Raw genomic sequence first — 18,568 nt, 5'->3', positions numbered from 1 at the left:
TAACGACTTTTAGCGGAGATATGAATTTCTGCTTATAACATCCAATATCATAATAAAAACTCGTTATTTCACAAAATGGGAAGTGAAAACTCGTTGCATTGGCGTGTCTCGATTGCAATGACAAATTTTTCCCTGTTTCTTCAGTTTCTTTTGGCTATTTGGAACTGAAGATCATGGTGGAAGGTCGATTTACAGCGGAGACATGAATTTCGCCTTACAACCTTCAATTTCATGATAAAAACTCGTTTTTCCACGAAAATGGAAGTGAAAAAACATTGCCTTGGCTTCTCTCCAGGGTCGTGAGGATTTTTTTCCCGGTTCTTGAGTTCCTTTTCCCTATTTGAAATTGAAAATCATGGAAGAATCCCGACTTTTAGCGGAGGTATGAATTTCTGCTTATAACATCCAATATCATGATAAAAACTCGTTTTTTCACGAAAATGGAAGTGAAAACTCTTTGCCTTGGCGTGTCTCGGGGGTAATGAGAAATTTTTCCTTGTTTCTTCAGATTCTTTTGGCTATTTGGAACTGAAGATCATGGTGGAAGGGCGATTTTCAGCAGCGACATGAATTTCGCCTTATAACATACAATTTCATGTTATAAACTAGTTTTTTCACGAAATTGGAAGTGAAAAAAAATTGCCTTGGCTTCTCTCCAGGGTCGTGAGGATTTTTTTCCCGTTTCTTGAGTTCCTTTTCCCTATTTGAAATTGAAAATCATGGAAGAATCCCGAATCTTAGCGGAGATATGAATTTCTGCTTATAACATCCAATATCATGATAAAAACTCGTTATTTCACAAAATGGGAAGTGAAAACACGTTGCATTGGCGTGTCTCGATTGCAATGACAAATTTTTCCCTATTTCTTCAGTTTCTTTTGCCTATTTGGAACTGAAAATCATGGTGGAAGGTCGATTTCCAGCGGAGACATGAATTTCGCCTTATAACATACAATTTCATGATAAAAACTCGTTATTTCACAAAATGGGAAGTGAAAACACGTTGCATTGGCGTGTCTCGATTGCAATGACAAATTTTGCCCGGTTTCTTCAGTTTCCTTTGCCTATTTGGAACTGAAGATCATGGGAGAATGTCGATTTTCAGCGGAGACATGAATTTCGCCTTATAAAGTTCAATTTCATGATATAAACTAGTTTTTTCACGAAATTGGAAGTGAAAACACTTTGCCTTGGCGTCTCTCGAGAGCAATGAGAAATTTCTTCCTGTTTCTACAGTTTCTTTTCCCTATTTGGAACTGAAGATCATGGTGGAAGGTCGATTTTCAGCAGCGACATGAATTTCGCCTTATAACATACAATTTCATGATAAAAACTCGTTTTTTCACGAAATTGGAAGTGAAAAAACGTTGCCTTGGTTTCTCTCCAGGGTCGTGAGGTTTTTTTCCCGTTTCGTGAGTTCCTTTTCCCTATTTGAAATTGAAAATCATGGAAGAATCCCGACTTTTAGCGGAGGTATGAATTTCTGCTCATAACATCCAATATCATGATAAAAACTCATTTTCTCACAAAATGGGAAGTGAAAACACGTTGCATTGGCGTGTCTCGATTTCAATGACAAATTTTTCCCTGTTTCTTCAGTTTCTTTTGTCTATTTGGAACTGAAGATCATGGTGGAAGGTCGATTTCCAGCGGAGACATGAATTTCGCCTTATAACATACAATTTCATGATAAATACTCGTTTTTCCACGAAATTGGAAGTGAAAAAACGTTGCCTTGGTTTCTCTCCAGGGTCGTGAGGTTTTTTTCCCGTTTCTTGAGTTCCTTTTGCCTATTTGAAATTGAAAATCATGGAAGAATCCCGACTTTTAGCGGAGATATGAATTTCTGCTTATAACATCCAATATAATGATAAAAACTCGTTATTTCAAAAAATGGGAAGTGAAAACACGTTGCCTTGGCGTGTCTCGGGGGCAATGAGGAATTTTTCCTTGTTTCTTCAGTTTTTTTTCCCTATTTGGAACTGAAGATCATGGTGGAAGGTCGATTTTCAGCAGCGACATGAATTTCGACTTATAACATACAATTTCATGATAAAAACTCGTTTTTTCACGAAATTCGAAGTGAAAAAACGTTGCCTTGGTTTCTCTCCAGGGTCGTGAGGTTTTTTTCCCGATTCTTGAGTTCCTTTTGCCTATTTGAAATTGAAAATCATGGAAGAATCCCGACTCTTAGCGGAGATATGAATTTCTGCTTATAACATCCAATATCATGATAAAAACTCGTTATTTCACAAAATGGGAAGTGAAAACACGTTGCATTGGCGTGTCTCGATTGCAATGACAAATTTTTCCCTATTTCTTCAGTTTCTTTTGCCTATTTGGAACTGAAAATCATGGTGGAAGGTCGATTTCCAGCGGAGACCTGAATTTCGCCTTATAACATACAATTTCATGATAAAAACTCGTTTTTCCACGAAAATGGAAGTGAAAAAACATTGCCTTGGCTTCTCTCCAGGGCCGTGAGGATATTTTCCCCGTTTCTTGAGTTCCTTTTGCCTATTTGAAATTGAAAATCATGGGAGATTCCCGACTTTTAGCGGAGATATGAATTTCTGCTTATAACATCCAATATCATGATAAAAACTCGTTATTTCACAAAATGGGAAGTGAAAACACGTTCCATTGGCGTGTCTCGATTGCAATGACAAATTTTTCCCGGTTTCTTCAGTTTCCTTTGTCTATTTGGAACTGAAGATCATGGGAGAATGTCGATTTTCAGCGGAGACATGAATTTCGCCTTATAAAGTTCAATTTCATGATATAAACTAGTTTTTTCACGAAATTGGAAGTGAAAACACGTTGCCTTGGCGTCTCTCGAGAGCAATGAGAAATTTCTCCCTGTTTCTACAGTTTCTTTTCCCTATTTGGAACTGAAGATCATGGTGGAAGGTCGATTTTCAGCAGCGACATGAATTTCGCCTTATAACATACAATTTCATGATAAAAACTCGTTTTTTCACCAAATTGGAAGTGAACAAACGTTGCCTTGGTTTCTCTCCAGGGTCGTGAGGTTTTTTTCCCGTTTCTTGAGTTCCTTTTCCCTTTTTGAAATTGAAAATCATGGAAGAATATCGACTTTTAGCGGAGATATGAATTTCTGATTATAACATCCAATATCATGATAAAAACTCGTTTTTTCACCAAATGGGAAGTGAAAACTCGTTGCCTTGGCGTGTCTCGGGGGCAATGAGAAATTTTTCCTTGTTCCTTCAGTTTCTTTTGCCTATTTGGAACTGAAGACCATGGTGGAAGGTCGATTTCCAGCGGAGACATGAATTTCGCCTTATAACATACAATTTCATGATAAAAACTCGTTTTTCCACGAAATTGGAAGTGAAAAAACGTTGCCTTGATTTCTCTCCAGGGTCGTGAGGTTTTTTTCCCGTTTCTTGAGTTCCTTTTGCCTATTTGAAATTGAAAATCATGGGAGATTCCCGACTTTTAGCGGAGATATGAATTTCTGCTTATAACATCCAATATCATGATAAAAACTCGTTTTTTCACGAAATTGGAAGTGAAAAAAAATTGCCTTGGCTTCTCTCCAGGGTCGTGAGGTTTTTTTCCCGATTCTTGAGTTCCTTTTGCCTATTTGAAATTGAAAATCATGGAAGAATCCCGACTCTTAGCGGAGATATGAATTTCTGCTTATAACATCCAATATCATGACAAAAACTCGTTATTTCACAAAATGGGAAGTGAAAACACGTTGCATTGGCGTGTCTCGATTGCAATGACAAATTTTTCCCTATTTCTTCAGTTTCTTTTGCCTATTTGGAACTGAAAATCATGGTGGAAGGTCGATTTCTAGCGGAGACATGAATTTCGCCTTATAACATACAATTTCATGATAAAAACTCGTTTTTCCACGAAAATGGAAGTGAAAAAACATTGCCTTGGCTTCTCTCCAGGGCCGTGAGGATATTTACCCCGTTTCTTGAGTTCCTTTTGCCTATTTGAAATAGAAAATTATGGGAGAATCCCGACTTTTAGCGGAGATATGAATTTCTGCTTATAACATCCAATATCATGATAAAAACTCGTTTTTTCACGAAATTGGAAGTGAAAACACGTTGCCTTGGCGTGTCTCGGGGGCAATGAGAAATTTTTTCTTGTTCCTTCAGTTTCTTTTGCCTATTTGGAACTGAAGATCATGATGGAAGGTCGATTTTCAGCGGAGACATGAATTTCGCCTTATAACATCCAATTTCATGATAAAAACTCGTTATTTCACAAAATGGGAAGTGAAAACACGTTCCATTGGCGTGTCTCGATTGCAATGACAAATTTTTCCCGGTTTCTTCAGTTTCCTTTGTCTATTTGGAACTGAAGATCATGGGAGAATGTCGATTTTCAGCGGAGACATGAATTTCGCCTTATAAAGTTCAATTTCATGATATAAACTAGTTTTTTCACGAAATTGGAAGTGAAAACACGTTGCCTTGGCGTCTCTCGAGAGCAATGAGAAATTTCTCCCTGTTTCTACAGTTTCTTTTCCCTATTTGGAACTGAAGATCATGGTGGAAGGTCGATTTTCAGCAGCGACATGAATTTCGCCTTATAACATACAATTTCATGATAAAAACTCGTTTTTTCACGAAATTGGAAGTGAAAAAACGTTGCCTTGGTTTCTCTCCAGGGTCGTGAGGTTTTTTTCCCGTTTCTTGAGTTCCTTTTCCCTTTTTGAAATTGAAAATCATGGAAGAATATCGACTTTTAGCGGAGATATGAATTTCTGCTTATAACATCCAATATCATGATAAAAACTCGTTTTTTCACCAAATGGGAAGTGAAAACACGTTGCCTTGGCGTGTCTCGGGGGCAATGAGAAATTTTTCCTTGTTCCTTCAGTTTCTTTTGCCTATTTGGAACTGAAGATCATGGTGGAAGGTCGATTTCCAGCGGAGACATGAATTTCGCCTTATAACATACAATTTCATGATAAAAACTCGTTTTTCCACGAAATTGGAAGTGAAAAAACGTTGCCTTGGTTTCTCTCCAGGGTCGTGAGGTTTTTTTCCCGTTTCTTGAGTTCCTTTTGCCTATTTGAAATTGAAAATCATGGGAGATTCCCGACTTTTAGCGGAGATATGAATTTCTGCTTATAACATCCAATATCATGATAAAAACTCGTTTTTTCACGAAATTGGAAGTGAAAAAATATTGCCTTGGCTTCTCTCAGGGTCGTGAGGATTTTTTTCCCGTTTCTTGAGTTCCTTTTCCCTATTTGAAATTAAAAATCATGGAAGAATCCCGACTTTTAGCGGAGATATGAATTTCTGCTTATAACATCCAATATCATGATAAAAACTCGTTATTTCAAAAAATGGGAAGTGAAAACACGTTGCATTGGCGTGTCTCGATTGCAATGACAAATTTTTCCCTGTTTCTTCAGTTTCTTTTCCCTTTTTGGAACTGAAGATCATGGTGGAAGGTCGATTTCCAGCGGAGGCATGAATTTCGCTTTGTAACATACAATTTCATGATAAAAACTCGTTTTTTCACGAAATTGGAAGTGAAAAAACGTTGCCTTGGTTTCTCTCCAGGGTCGTGAAGTTTTTTTCCCGTTTCTTGAGTTCCACTTCCCTATTTGAAATTAAAAATCATGGAAGAATCCCGACTTTTAGCGGAGATATGAATTTCTTTTATAACATCCAATATCATGATAAAAACTCGTTTTTTCACAAAATGGAAAGTGAAAACACGTTGCATTAGCGTGTCTTGATTGCAATGACAAATTTGTCCCTGTTTCTTCAGTTTCTTTTGACGATTTGGAACTGAAGATCATGGTGGAACGTCGATTTACAGCGGAGACATGACTTTCGCCTTACAACCTTCAATTTCATGATCTAAACTAGTTTTTTCACGAAATTGGAAGTGAAAACACGTTGCCTTGGCGTGTCTCGGGGGCAATGAGAAATTTTTCCTTTTTTCTTCAGTTTCTTTTGCCTATTTGGAACTGAAGATGATGGTGGAAGGTCGATTTTCAGCGGAGACATGAATTTCGCCTTATAACATCCAATATCATGATAAAAACTCGTTATTTCACAAACTGGGAAGTGAAAACATGTTGCATTAGCGTGTCTCGATTGCAATGACAAATTTTTCCCTGTTTGTTCAGTTTCTTTTGTCTATTTGGAACTGAAGATCATGGTGGAAGGTCGATTTACAGCGGAGACATGAATTTCGCCTTACAACCTTCAATTTCATGATATAAACTAGTTTTTTCACGAAATTGGAAGTGAAAAAAAATTGCCTTGGCTTCTCTCCAGGGTCGTGAAGTTTTTTTCCCGATTCTTGAGTTCCTTTTGCCTATTTGAAATTGAAAATCATGGAAGAATCCCGACTCTTAGCGGAGATATGAATTTCTGCTTATAACATCCAATATCATGACAAAAACTCGTTATTTCAAAAAATGGGAAGTGAAAACACGTTGCCTTGGCGTGTCTCGGGGGCAATGAGGAATTTTTCCTTGTTTCTTCAGTTTCTTTTCCCTATTTGGAACTGAAGATCATGGTGGAAGGTCGATTTTCAGCAGCGACATGAATTTCGCCTTATAACATACAATTTCATGATAAAAACTCGTTTTTTCACCAAATTGGAAGTGAAAAAACGTTGCCTTGGTTTCTCTCCAGGGTCGTGAGGTTTTTTTCCCGTTTCTTGAGTTCCTTTTCCCTTTTTGAAATTGAAAATCATGGAAGAATATCGACTTTTAGCGGAGATATGAATTTCTGATTATAACATCCAATATCATGATAAAAACTCGTTTTTTCACCAAATGGGAAGTGAAAACTCGTTGCCTTGGCGTGTCTCGGGGGCAATGAGAAATTTTTCCTTGTTCCTTCAGTTTCTTTTGCCTATTTGGAACTGAAGACCATGGTGGAAGGTCGATTTCCAGCGGAGACATGAATTTCGCCTTATAACATACAATTTCATGATAAAAACTCGTTTTTCCACGAAATTGGAAGTGAAAAAACGTTGCCTTGATTTCTCTCCAGGGTCGTGAGGTTTTTTTCCCGTTTCTTGAGTTCCTTTTGCCTATTTGAAATTGAAAATCATGGGAGATTCCCGACTTTTAGCGGAGATATGAATTTCTGCTTATAACATCCAATATCATGATAAAAACTCGTTTTTTCACGAAATTGGAAGTGAAAAAAAATTGCCTTGGCTTCTCTCCAGGGTCGTGAGGTTTTTTTCCCGATTCTTGAGTTCCTTTTGCCTATTTGAAATTGAAAATCATGGAAGAATCCCGACTCTTAGCGGAGATATGAATTTCTGCTTATAACATCCAATATCATGACAAAAACTCGTTATTTCACAAAATGGGAAGTGAAAACACGTTGCATTGGCGTGTCTCGATTGCAATGACAAATTTTTCCCTATTTCTTCAGTTTCTTTTGCCTATTTGGAACTGAAAATCATGGTGGAAGGTCGATTTCTAGCGGAGACATGAATTTCGCCTTATAACATACAATTTCATGATAAAAACTCGTTTTTCCACGAAAATGGAAGTGAAAAAACATTGCCTTGGCTTCTCTCCAGGGCCGTGAGGATATTTACCCCGTTTCTTGAGTTCCTTTTGCCTATTTGAAATAGAAAATTATGGGAGAATCCCGACTTTTAGCGGAGATATGAATTTCTGCTTATAACATCCAATATCATGATAAAAACTCGTTTTTTCACGAAATTGGAAGTGAAAACACGTTGCCTTGGCGTGTCTCGGGGGCAATGAGAAATTTTTTCTTGTTCCTTCAGTTTCTTTTGCCTATTTGGAACTGAAGATCATGATGGAAGGTCGATTTTCAGCGGAGACATGAATTTCGCCTTATAACATCCAATTTCATGATAAAAACTCGTTATTTCACAAAATGGGAAGTGAAAACACGTTCCATTGGCGTGTCTCGATTGCAATGACAAATTTTTCCCGGTTTCTTCAGTTTCCTTTGTCTATTTGAAACTGAAGATCATGGGAGAATGTCGATTTTCAGCGGAGACATGAATTTCGCCTTATAAAGTTCAATTTCATGATATAAACTAGTTTTTTCACGAAATTGGAAGTGAAAACACGTTGCCTTGGCGTCTCTCGAGAGCAATGAGAAATTTCTCCCTGTTTCTACAGTTTCTTTTCCCTATTTGGAACTGAAGATCATGGTGGAAGGTCGATTTTCAGCAGCGACATGAATTTCGCCTTATAACATACAATTTCATGATAAAAACTCGTTTTTTCACGAAATTGGAAGTGAAAAAACGTTGCCTTGGTTTCTCTCCAGGGTCGTGAGGTTTTTTTCCCGTTTCTTGAGTTCCTTTTCCCTTTTTGAAATTGAAAATCATGGAAGAATATCGACTTTTAGCGGAGATATGAATTTCTGCTTATAACATCCAATATCATGATAAAAACTCGTTTTTTCACCAAATGGGAAGTGAAAACACGTTGCCTTGGCGTGTCTCGGGGGCAATGAGAAATTTTTCCTTGTTCCTTCAGTTTCTTTTGCCTATTTGGAACTGAAGATCATGGTGGAAGGTCGATTTCCAGCGGAGACATGAATTTCGCCTTATAACATACAATTTCATGATAAAAACTCGTTTTTCCACGAAATTGGAAGTGAAAAAACGTTGCCTTGGTTTCTCTCCAGGGTCGTGAGGTTTTTTTCCCGTTTCTTGAGTTCCTTTTGCCTATTTGAAATTGAAAATCATGGGAGATTCCCGACTTTTAGCGGAGATATGAATTTCTGCTTATAACATCCAATATCATGATAAAAACTCGTTTTTTCACGAAATTGGAAGTGAAAAAATATTGCCTTGGCTTCTCTCAGGGTCGTGAGGATTTTTTTCCCGTTTCTTGAGTTCCTTTTCCCTATTTGAAATTAAAAATCATGGAAGAATCCCGACTTTTAGCGGAGATATGAATTTCTGCTTATAACATCCAATATCATGATAAAAACTCGTTATTTCAAAAAATGGGAAGTGAAAACACGTTGCATTGGCGTGTCTCGATTGCAATGACAAATTTTTCCCTGTTTCTTCAGTTTCTTTTCCCTTTTTGGAACTGAAGATCATGGTGGAAGGTCGATTTCCAGCGGAGGCATGAATTTCGCTTTGTAACATACAATTTCATGATAAAAACTCGTTTTTTCACGAAATTGGAAGTGAAAAAACGTTGCCTTGGTTTCTCTCCAGGGTCGTGAAGTTTTTTTCCCGTTTCTTGAGTTCCATTTCCCTATTTGAAATTAAAAATCATGGAAGAATCCCGACTTTTAGCGGAGATATGAATTTCTTTTATAACATCCAATATCATGATAAAAACTCGTTTTTTCACAAAATGGAAAGTGAAAACACGTTGCATTAGCGTGTCTTGATTGCAATGACAAATTTGTCCCTGTTTCTTCAGTTTCTTTTGACGATTTGGAACTGAAGATCATGGTGGAACGTCGATTTACAGCGGAGACATGACTTTCGCCTTACAACCTTCAATTTCATGATCTAAACTAGTTTTTTCACGAAATTGGAAGTGAAAACACGTTGCCTTGGCGTGTCTCGGGGGCAATGAGAAATTTTTCCTTTTTTCTTCAGTTTCTTTTGCCTATTTGGAACTGAAGATGATGGTGGAAGGTCGATTTTCAGCGGAGACATGAATTTCGCCTTATAACATCCAATATCATGATAAAAACTCGTTATTTCACAAACTGGGAAGTGAAAACATGTTGCATTAGCGTGTCTCGATTGCAATGACAAATTTTTCCCTGTTTGTTCAGTTTCTTTTGTCTATTTGGAACTGAAGATCATGGTGGAAGGTCGATTTACAGCGGAGACATGAATTTCGCCTTACAACCTTCAATTTCATGATATAAACTAGTTTTTTCACGAAATTGGAAGTGAAAAAAAATTGCCTTGGCTTCTCTCCAGGGTCGTGAAGTTTTTTTCCCGATTCTTGAGTTCCTTTTGCCTATTTGAAATTGAAAATCATGGAAGAATCCCGACTCTTAGCGGAGATATGAATTTCTGCTTATAACATCCAATATCATGACAAAAACTCGTTATTTCAAAAAATGGGAAGTGAAAACACGTTGCCTTGGCGTGTCTCGGGGGCAATGAGGAATTTTTCCTTGTTTCTTCAGTTTCTTTTCCCTATTTGGAACTGAAGATCATGGTGGAAGGTCGATTTTCAGCAGCGACATGAATTTCGCCTTATAACATACAATTTCATGATAAAAACTCGTTTTTTCACCAAATTGGAAGTGAAAAAACGTTGCCTTGGTTTCTCTCCAGGGTCGTGAGGTTTTTTTCCCGTTTCTTGAGTTCCTTTTCCCTTTTTGAAATTGAAAATCATGGAAGAATATCGACTTTTAGCGGAGATATGAATTTCTGATTATAACATCCAATATCATGATGAAAACTCGTTTTTTCACCAAATGGGAAGTGACAACACGTTGCCTTGGCGTGTCTCGGGGGCAATGAGAAATTTTTCCTTGTTCCTTCAGTTTCTTTTGCCTATTTGGAACTGAAGATCATGGTGGAAGGTCGATTTCCAGCGGAGACATGAATTTCGCCTTATAACATACAATTTCATGATAAAAACTCGTTTTTCCACGAAATTGGAAGTGAAAAAACGTTGCCTTGATTTCTCTCCAGGGTCGTGAGGTTTTTTTCCCGTTTCTTGAGTTCCTTTTGCCTATTTGAAATTGAAAATCATGGGAGATTCCCGACTTTTAGCGGAGATATGAATTTCTGCTTATAACATCCAATATCATGATAAAAACTCGTTTTTTCACGAAATTGGAAGTGAAAAAAAATTGCCTTGGCTTCTCTCCAGGGTCGTGAGGTTTTTTTCCCGATTCTTGAGTTCCTTTTGCCTATTTGAAATTGAAAATCATGGAAGAATCCCGACTCTTAGCGGAGATATGAATTTCTGCTTATAACATCCAATATCATGACAAAAACTCGTTATTTCACAAAATGGGAAGTGAAAACACGTTGCATTGGCGTGTCTCGATTGCAATGACAAATTTTTCCCTATTTCTTCAGTTTCTTTTGCCTATTTGGAACTGAAAATCATGGTGCAAGGTCGATTATCAGCGGAGACATGAATTTCGCCTTATAACATACAATTTCATGATAAAAACTCGTTTTGTCACGAAATTGGAAGTGAAAAAAAATTGCCTTGGCTTCTCTCAGGGTCGTGAGGATTTTTTCCCCGTTTCTTGAGTTCCTTTTGCCTATTTGAAATTGAAAATCATGGGAGATTCCCGACTTTTAGCGGAGATATGAATTTCTGCGTATAACATCCAATATCATGATAAAAACTCGTTATTTCACAAAATGGGAAGTGAAAACACGTTTCATCGGCGTGTCTCGATTGCAATGACAAATTTTTCCCTGTTTCTTCAGTTTCTTTTGCCTATTTGGAACTGAAGGTCATGGTGGAAGGTCGATTTCCAGCGGAGGCATGAATTTCGCCTTATAACATACAATTTCATGATAAAAACTCGTTTTTCCACGAAATTGGAAGTGAAAAAACATTGCCTTGGCTTCTCTCCAGGGTCGTGAGGATTTTTTTCCCGTTTCTTGAGTTCCTTTTCCCTATTTGAAATTGAAAATCATGGAAGAATCCCGAATCTTAGCGGAGATATGAATTTCTGCTTATAACATCCAATATCATGATAAAAACTCGTTATTTCACAAAATGGGAAGTGAAAACACGTTGCATTGGCGTGTCTCGATTGCAATGACAAATTTTTCCCTATTTCTTCAGTTTCTTTTGCGTATTGGAACTGAAAATCATGGTGGAAGGTCGATTTCCAGCGGAGACATGAATTTCGCCTTATAACATACAATTTCATGATAAAAACTCGTTTTTCCACGAAAATGGAAGTGAAAAAACATTGCCTTGGCTTCTCTCCAGGGCCGTGAGGATATTTTCCCCGTTTCTTGAGTTCCTTTTGCCTATTTGAAATTGAAAATCATGGGAGATTCCCGACTTTTAGCGGAGATATGAATTTCTGCTTATAACATCCAATATCATGATAAAAACTCGTTATTTCACAAAATGGGAAGTGAAAACACGTTCCATTGGCGTGTCTCGATTGCAATGACAAATTTTTCCCGGTTTCTTCAGTTTCCTTTGTCTATTTGGAACTGAAGATCATGGGAGAATGTCGATTTTCAGCGGAGACATGAATTTCGCCTTATAAAGTTCAATTTCATGATATAAACTAGTTTTTTCACGAAATTGGAAGTGAAAACACGTTGCCTTGGAGTGTCTCGGGGGCAATGAGAAATTTTTCCTTGTTTCTTCAGTTTCTTTTGCCTATTTAGAACTGAAGATCATGGTGGAAGGTCGATTTCCAGCGGAGGCATGAATTTCGCTTTGTAACATACAATTTCATGATAAAAACTCGTTTTTTCCACGAAATTGGAAGTGAAAAAACGTTGCATTGGTTTCTCTCCAGGGTCGTGAGGTTTTTTTCCCGTTTCGTGAGTACCTATTGCCTATTTGAAATTGAAAATCATGGAAGAATCCCGACTTTTAGCGGAGATATGAATTTCTGCTTATAACATCCAATATCATGATGAAAACTCGTTATTTCACAAAATGGGAAGTGAAAACACGTTGCCTTGGCGTCTCTCGAGGGCAATGAGAAATTTCTCCCTGTTTCTTCAGTTTCTCTTGCCTATTTGGAACTGAAGATCATGGTGGAAGGCCAATTTTCAGCGGAGACATGAATTTCGCCTTATAACATACAATTTCATGATAAAAACTCGTTTTTCTACGAAATCGGAAGTGAAAAACCATTGCCTTGGCTTCTCTCCAGGACCGTGAGGTTTTTTTCCCTTTTTCTTGAGTTCCTTATTTCTATTGGAAATTGAAAGTTATGGAAGAATCCCGGCTTTTAGCGGAGATATGGATTTCTGCTTATAACATCCAATATCATGATAAAAACTCGTTTTTTCACAAAATGGGAAGTGAAAACACGTTGCCTTGGCGTGTCTCGGGGGCAATGAGAAATTTTTCCTTGTTTCTTCAGTTTCTTTTGCCTATTTGGAACTGAAGATCATGGTGGAAGGTCGATTTCCAGCGGAGACATGAATTTCGCCTTATAACATACAATTTCATGATAAAAACTCGTTTTTCCACGAAATTGGAAGTGAAAAACCATTGCCTTGGCTTCTCTCCAGGGCCGTGAGGATTTTTTCCCTGTTTCTTGAGTTCCTTATTTCTATTGGAAATTGAAAATTATGGAAGAATCCCGGCTTTTAGCGGAGATATGGATTTCTGCTTATAACATCCAATATCATGATAAAAACTCGTTTTTTTCACAAAATGGGAAGTGAAAACACGTTGCATTGGCGTGTCTCGATTGCAATGACAAATTTTTCCCTGTTTCTTCAGTTTCTTTTGTCTATTTGGAACTGAAGATCATGGTGGAAGGTCGATTTACAGCGGAGACATGAATTTCGCCTTACAACCTTCAATTTCATGATAAAAACTCGTTTTTCCACGAAAATGGAAGTGAAAAAACATTGCCTTGGCTTCTCTCCAGGGTCGTGAGGATTTTTTTCCCGGTTCTTGAGTTCCTTTTCCCTATTTGAAATTGAAAATCATGGAAGAATCCCGACTTTTAGCGGAGGTATGAATTTCTGCTTATAACATCCAATATCATGATAAAAACTCGTTTTTTCACGAAAATGGAAGTGAAAACTCTTTGCCTTGGCGTGTCTCGGGGGTAATGAGAAATTTTTCCTTGTTTCTTCAGATTCTTTTGGCTATTTGGAACTGAAGATCATGGTGGAAGGGCGATTTTCAGCAGCGACATGAATTTCGCCTTATAACATACAATTTCATGTTATAAACTAGTTTTTTCACGAAATTGGAAGTGAAAAAAAATTGCCTTGGCTTCTCTCCAGGGTCGTGAGGATTTTTTTCCCGTTTCTTGAGTTCCTTTTCCCTATTTGAAATTGAAAATCATGGAAGAATCCCGAATCTTAGCGGAGATATGAATTTCTGCTTATAACATCCAATATCATGATAAAAACTCGTTATTTCACAAAATGGGAAGTGAAAACACGTTGCATTGGCGTGTCTCGATTGCAATGACAAATTTTTCCCTATTTCTTCAGTTTCTTTTGCCTATTTGGAACTGAAAATCATGGTGGAAGGTCGATTTCCAGCGGAGACATGAATTTCGCCTTATAACATACAATTTCATGATAAAAACTCGTTATTTCACAAAATGGGAAGTGAAAACACGTTGCATTGGCGTGTCTCGATTGCAATGACAAATTTTTCCCGGTTTCTTCAGTTTCCTTTGCCTATTTGGAACTGAAGATCATGGGAGAATGTCGATTTTCAGCGGAGACATGAATTTCGCCTTATAAAGTTCAATTTCATGATATAAACTAGTTTTTTCACGAAATTGGAAGTGAAAACACTTTGCCTTGGCGTCTCTCGAGAGCAATGAGAAATTTCTTCCTGTTTCTACAGTTTCTTTTCCCTATTTGGAACTGAAGATCATGGTGGAAGGTCGATTTTCAGCAGCGACATGAATTTCGCCTTATAACATACAATTTCATGATAAAAACTCGTTTTTTCACGAAATTGGAAGTGAAAAAACGTTGCCTTGGTTTCTCTCCAGGGTCGTGAGGTTTTTTTCCCGTTTCGTGAGTTCCTTTTCCCTATTTGAAATTGAAAATCATGGAAGAATCCCGACTTTTAGCGGAGGTATGAATTTCTGCTCATAACATCCAATATCATGATAAAAACTCATTTTCTCACAAAATGGGAAGTGAAAACACGTTGCATTGGCGTGTCTCGATTTCAATGACAAATTTTTCCCTGTTTCTTCAGTTTCTTTTGTCTATTTGGAACTGAAGATCATGGTGGAAGGTCGATTTCCAGCGGAGACATGAATTTCGCCTTATAACATACAATTTCATGATAAATACTCGTTTTTCCACGAAATTGGAAGTGAAAAAACGTTGCCTTGGTTTCTCTCCAGGGTCGTGAGTTTTTTTTCCCGTTTCTTGAGTTCCTTTTGCCTATTTGAAATTGAAAATCATGGAAGAATCCCGACTTTTAGCGGAGATATGAATTTCTGCTTATAACATCCAATATAATGATAAAAACTCGTTATTTCAAAAAATGGGAAGTGAAAACACGTTGCCTTGGCGTGTCTCGGGGGCAATGAGGAATTTTTCCTTGTTTCTTCAGTTTTTTTTCCCTATTTGGAACTGAAGATCATGGTGGAAGGTCGATTTTCAGCAGCGACATGAATTTCGACTTATAACATACAATTTCATGATAAAAACTCGTTTTTTCACGACATTCGAAGTGAAAAAACGTTGCCTTGGTTTCTCTCCAGGGTCGTGAGGTTTTTTTCCCGATTCTTGAGTTCCTTTTGCCTATTTGAAATTGAAAATCATGGAAGAATCCCGACTCTTAGCGGAGATATGAATTTCTGCTTATAACATCCAATATCATGATAAAAACTCGTTATTTCACAAAATGGGAAGTGAAAACACGTTGCATTGGCGTGTCTCGATTGCAATGACAAATTTTTCCCTATTTCTTCAGTTTCTTTTGCCTATTTGGAACTGAAAATCATGGTGGAAGGTCGATTTCCAGCGGAGACCTGAATTTCGCCTTATAACATACAATTTCATGATAAAAACTCGTTTTTCCACGAAAATGGAAGTGAAAAAACATTGCCTTGGCTTCTCTCCAGGGCCGTGAGGATATTTTCCCCGTTTCTTGAGTTCCTTTTGCCTATTTGAAATTGAAAATCATGGGAGATTCCCGACTTTTAGCGGAGATATGAATTTCTGCTTATAACATCCAATATCATGATAAAAACTCGTTATTTCACAAAATGGGAAGTGAAAACACGTTCCATTGGCGTGTCTCGATTGCAATGACAAATTTTTCCCGGTTTCTTCAGTTTCCTTTGTCTATTTGGAACTGAAGATCATGGGAGAATGTCGATTTTCAGCGGAGACATGAATTTCGCCTTATAAAGTTCAATTTCATGATATAAACTAGTTTTTTCACGAAATTGGAAGTGAAAACACGTTGCCTTGGCGTCGCTCGAGAGCAATGAGAAATTTCTCCCTGTTTCTACAGTTTCTTTTCCCTATTTGGAACTGAAGATCATGGTGGAAGGTCGATTTTCAGCAGCGACATGAATTTCGCCTTATAACATACAATTTCATGATAAAAACTCGTTTTTTCACCAAATTGGAAGTGAAAAAACGTTGCCTTGGTTTCTCTCCAGGGTCGTGAGGTTTTTTTCCCGTTTCTTGAGTTCCTTTTCCCTTTTTGAAATTGAAAATCATGGAAGAATATCGACTTTTAGCGGAGATATGAATTTCTGATTATAACATCCAATATCATGATAAAAACTCGTTTTTTCACCAAATGGGAAGTGAAAACACGTTGCCTTGGCGTGTCTCGGGGGCAATGAGAAATTTTTCCTTGTTCCTTCAGTTTCTTTTGCCTATTTGGAACTGAAGATCATGGTGGAAGGTCGATTTCCAGCGGAGACATGAATTTCGCCTTATAACATACAATTTCATGATAAAAACTCGTTTTTCCACGAAATTGGAAGTGAAAAAACGTTGCCTTGATTTCTCTCCAGGGTCGTGAGGTTTTTTTCCCGTTTCTTGAGTTCCTTTTGCCTATTTGAAATTGAAAATCATGGGAGATTCCCGACTTTTAGCGGAGATATGAATTTCTGCTTATAACATCCAATATCATGATAAAAACTCGTTTTTTCACGAAATTGGAAGTGAAAAAAAATTGCCTTGGCTTCTCTCCAGGGTCGTGAGGTTTTTTTCCCGATTCTTGAGTTCCTTTTGCCTATTTGAAATTGAAAATCATGGAAGAATCCCGACTCTTAGCGGAGATATGAATTTCTGCTTATAACATCCAATATCATGACAAAAACTCGTTATTTCACAAAATGGGAAGTGAAAACACGTTGCATTGGCGTGTCTCGATTGCAATGACAAATTTTTCCCTATTTCTTCAGTTTCTTTTGCCTATTTGGAACTGAAAATCATGGTGGAAGGTCGATTTCTAGCGGAGACATGAATTTCGCCTTATAACATACAATTTCATGATAAAAACTCGTTTTTCCACGAAAATGGAAGTGAAAAAACATTGCCTTGGCTTCTCTCCAGGGCCGTGAGGATATTTACCCCGTTTCTTGAGTTCCTTTTGCCTATTTGAAATAGAAAATTATGGGAGAATCCCGACTTTTAGCGGAGATATGAATTTCTGCTTATAACATCCAATATCATGATAAAAACTCGTTTTTTCACGAAATTGGAAGTGAAAACACGTTGCCTTGGCGTGTCTCGGGGGCAATGAGAAATTTTTTCTTGTTCCTTCAGTTTCTTTTGCCTATTTGGAACTGAAGATCATGATGGAAGGTCGATTTTCAGCGGAGACATGAATTTCGCCTTATAACATCCAATTTCATGATAAAAACTCGTTATTTCACAAAATGGGAAGTGAAAACACGTTCCATTGGCGTGTCTCGATTGCAATGACAAATTTTTCCCGGTTTCTTCAGTTTCCTTTGTCTATTTGGAACTGAAGATCATGGGAGAATGTCGATTTTCAGCGGAGACATGAATTTCGCCTTATAAAGTTCAATTTCATGATATAAACTAGTTTTTTCACGAAATTGGAAGTGAAAACACGTTGCCTTGGCGTCTCTCGAGAGCAATGAGAAATTTCTCCCTGTTTCTACAGTTTCTTTTCCCTATTTGGAACTGAAGATCATGGTGGAAGGTCGATTTTCAGCAGCGACATGAATTTCGCCTTATAACATACAATTTCATGATAAAAACTCGTTTTTTCACGAAATTGGAAGTGAAAAAACGTTGCCTTGGTTTCTCTCCAGGGTCGTGAGGTTTTTTTCCCGTTTCTTGAGTTCCTTTTCCCTTTTTGAAATTGAAAATCATGGAAGAATATCGACTTTTAGCGGAGATATGAATTTCTGCTTATAACATCCAATATCATGATAAAAACTCGTTTTTTCACCAAATGGGAAGTGAAAACACGTTGCCTTGGCGTGTCTCGGGGGCAATGAGAAATTTTTCCTTGTTCCTTCAGTTTCTTTTGCCTATTTGGAACTGAAGATCATGGTGGAAGGTCGATTTCCAGCGGAGACATGAATTTCGCCTTATAACATACAATTTCATGATAAAAACTCGTTTTTCCACGAAATTGGAAGTGAAAAAACGTTGCCTTGGTTTCTCTCCAGGGTCGTGAGGTTTTTTTCCCGTTTCTTGAGTTCCTTTTGCCTATTTGAAATTGAAAATCATGGGAGATTCCCGACTTTTAGCGGAGATATGAATTTCTGCTTATAACATCCAATATCATGATAAAAACTCGTTTTTTCACGAAATTGGAAGTGAAAAAATATTGCCTTGGCTTCTCTCAGGGTCGTGAGGATTTTTTTCCCGTTTCTTGAGTTCCTTTTCCCTATTTGAAATTAAAAATCATGGAAGAATCCCGACTTTTAGCGGAGATATGAATTTCTGCTTATAA

The sequence above is a fragment of the Venturia canescens genome, unplaced genomic scaffold (genome assembly GCF_019457755.1).
Source record: "Venturia canescens isolate UGA unplaced genomic scaffold, ASM1945775v1 PGA_scaffold_15__1_contigs__length_3012046, whole genome shotgun sequence".
Classification (NCBI taxonomy): Eukaryota; Metazoa; Arthropoda; class Insecta; order Hymenoptera; family Ichneumonidae; genus Venturia; species Venturia canescens.
This window is presented reverse-complemented; position numbering follows the sequence as displayed.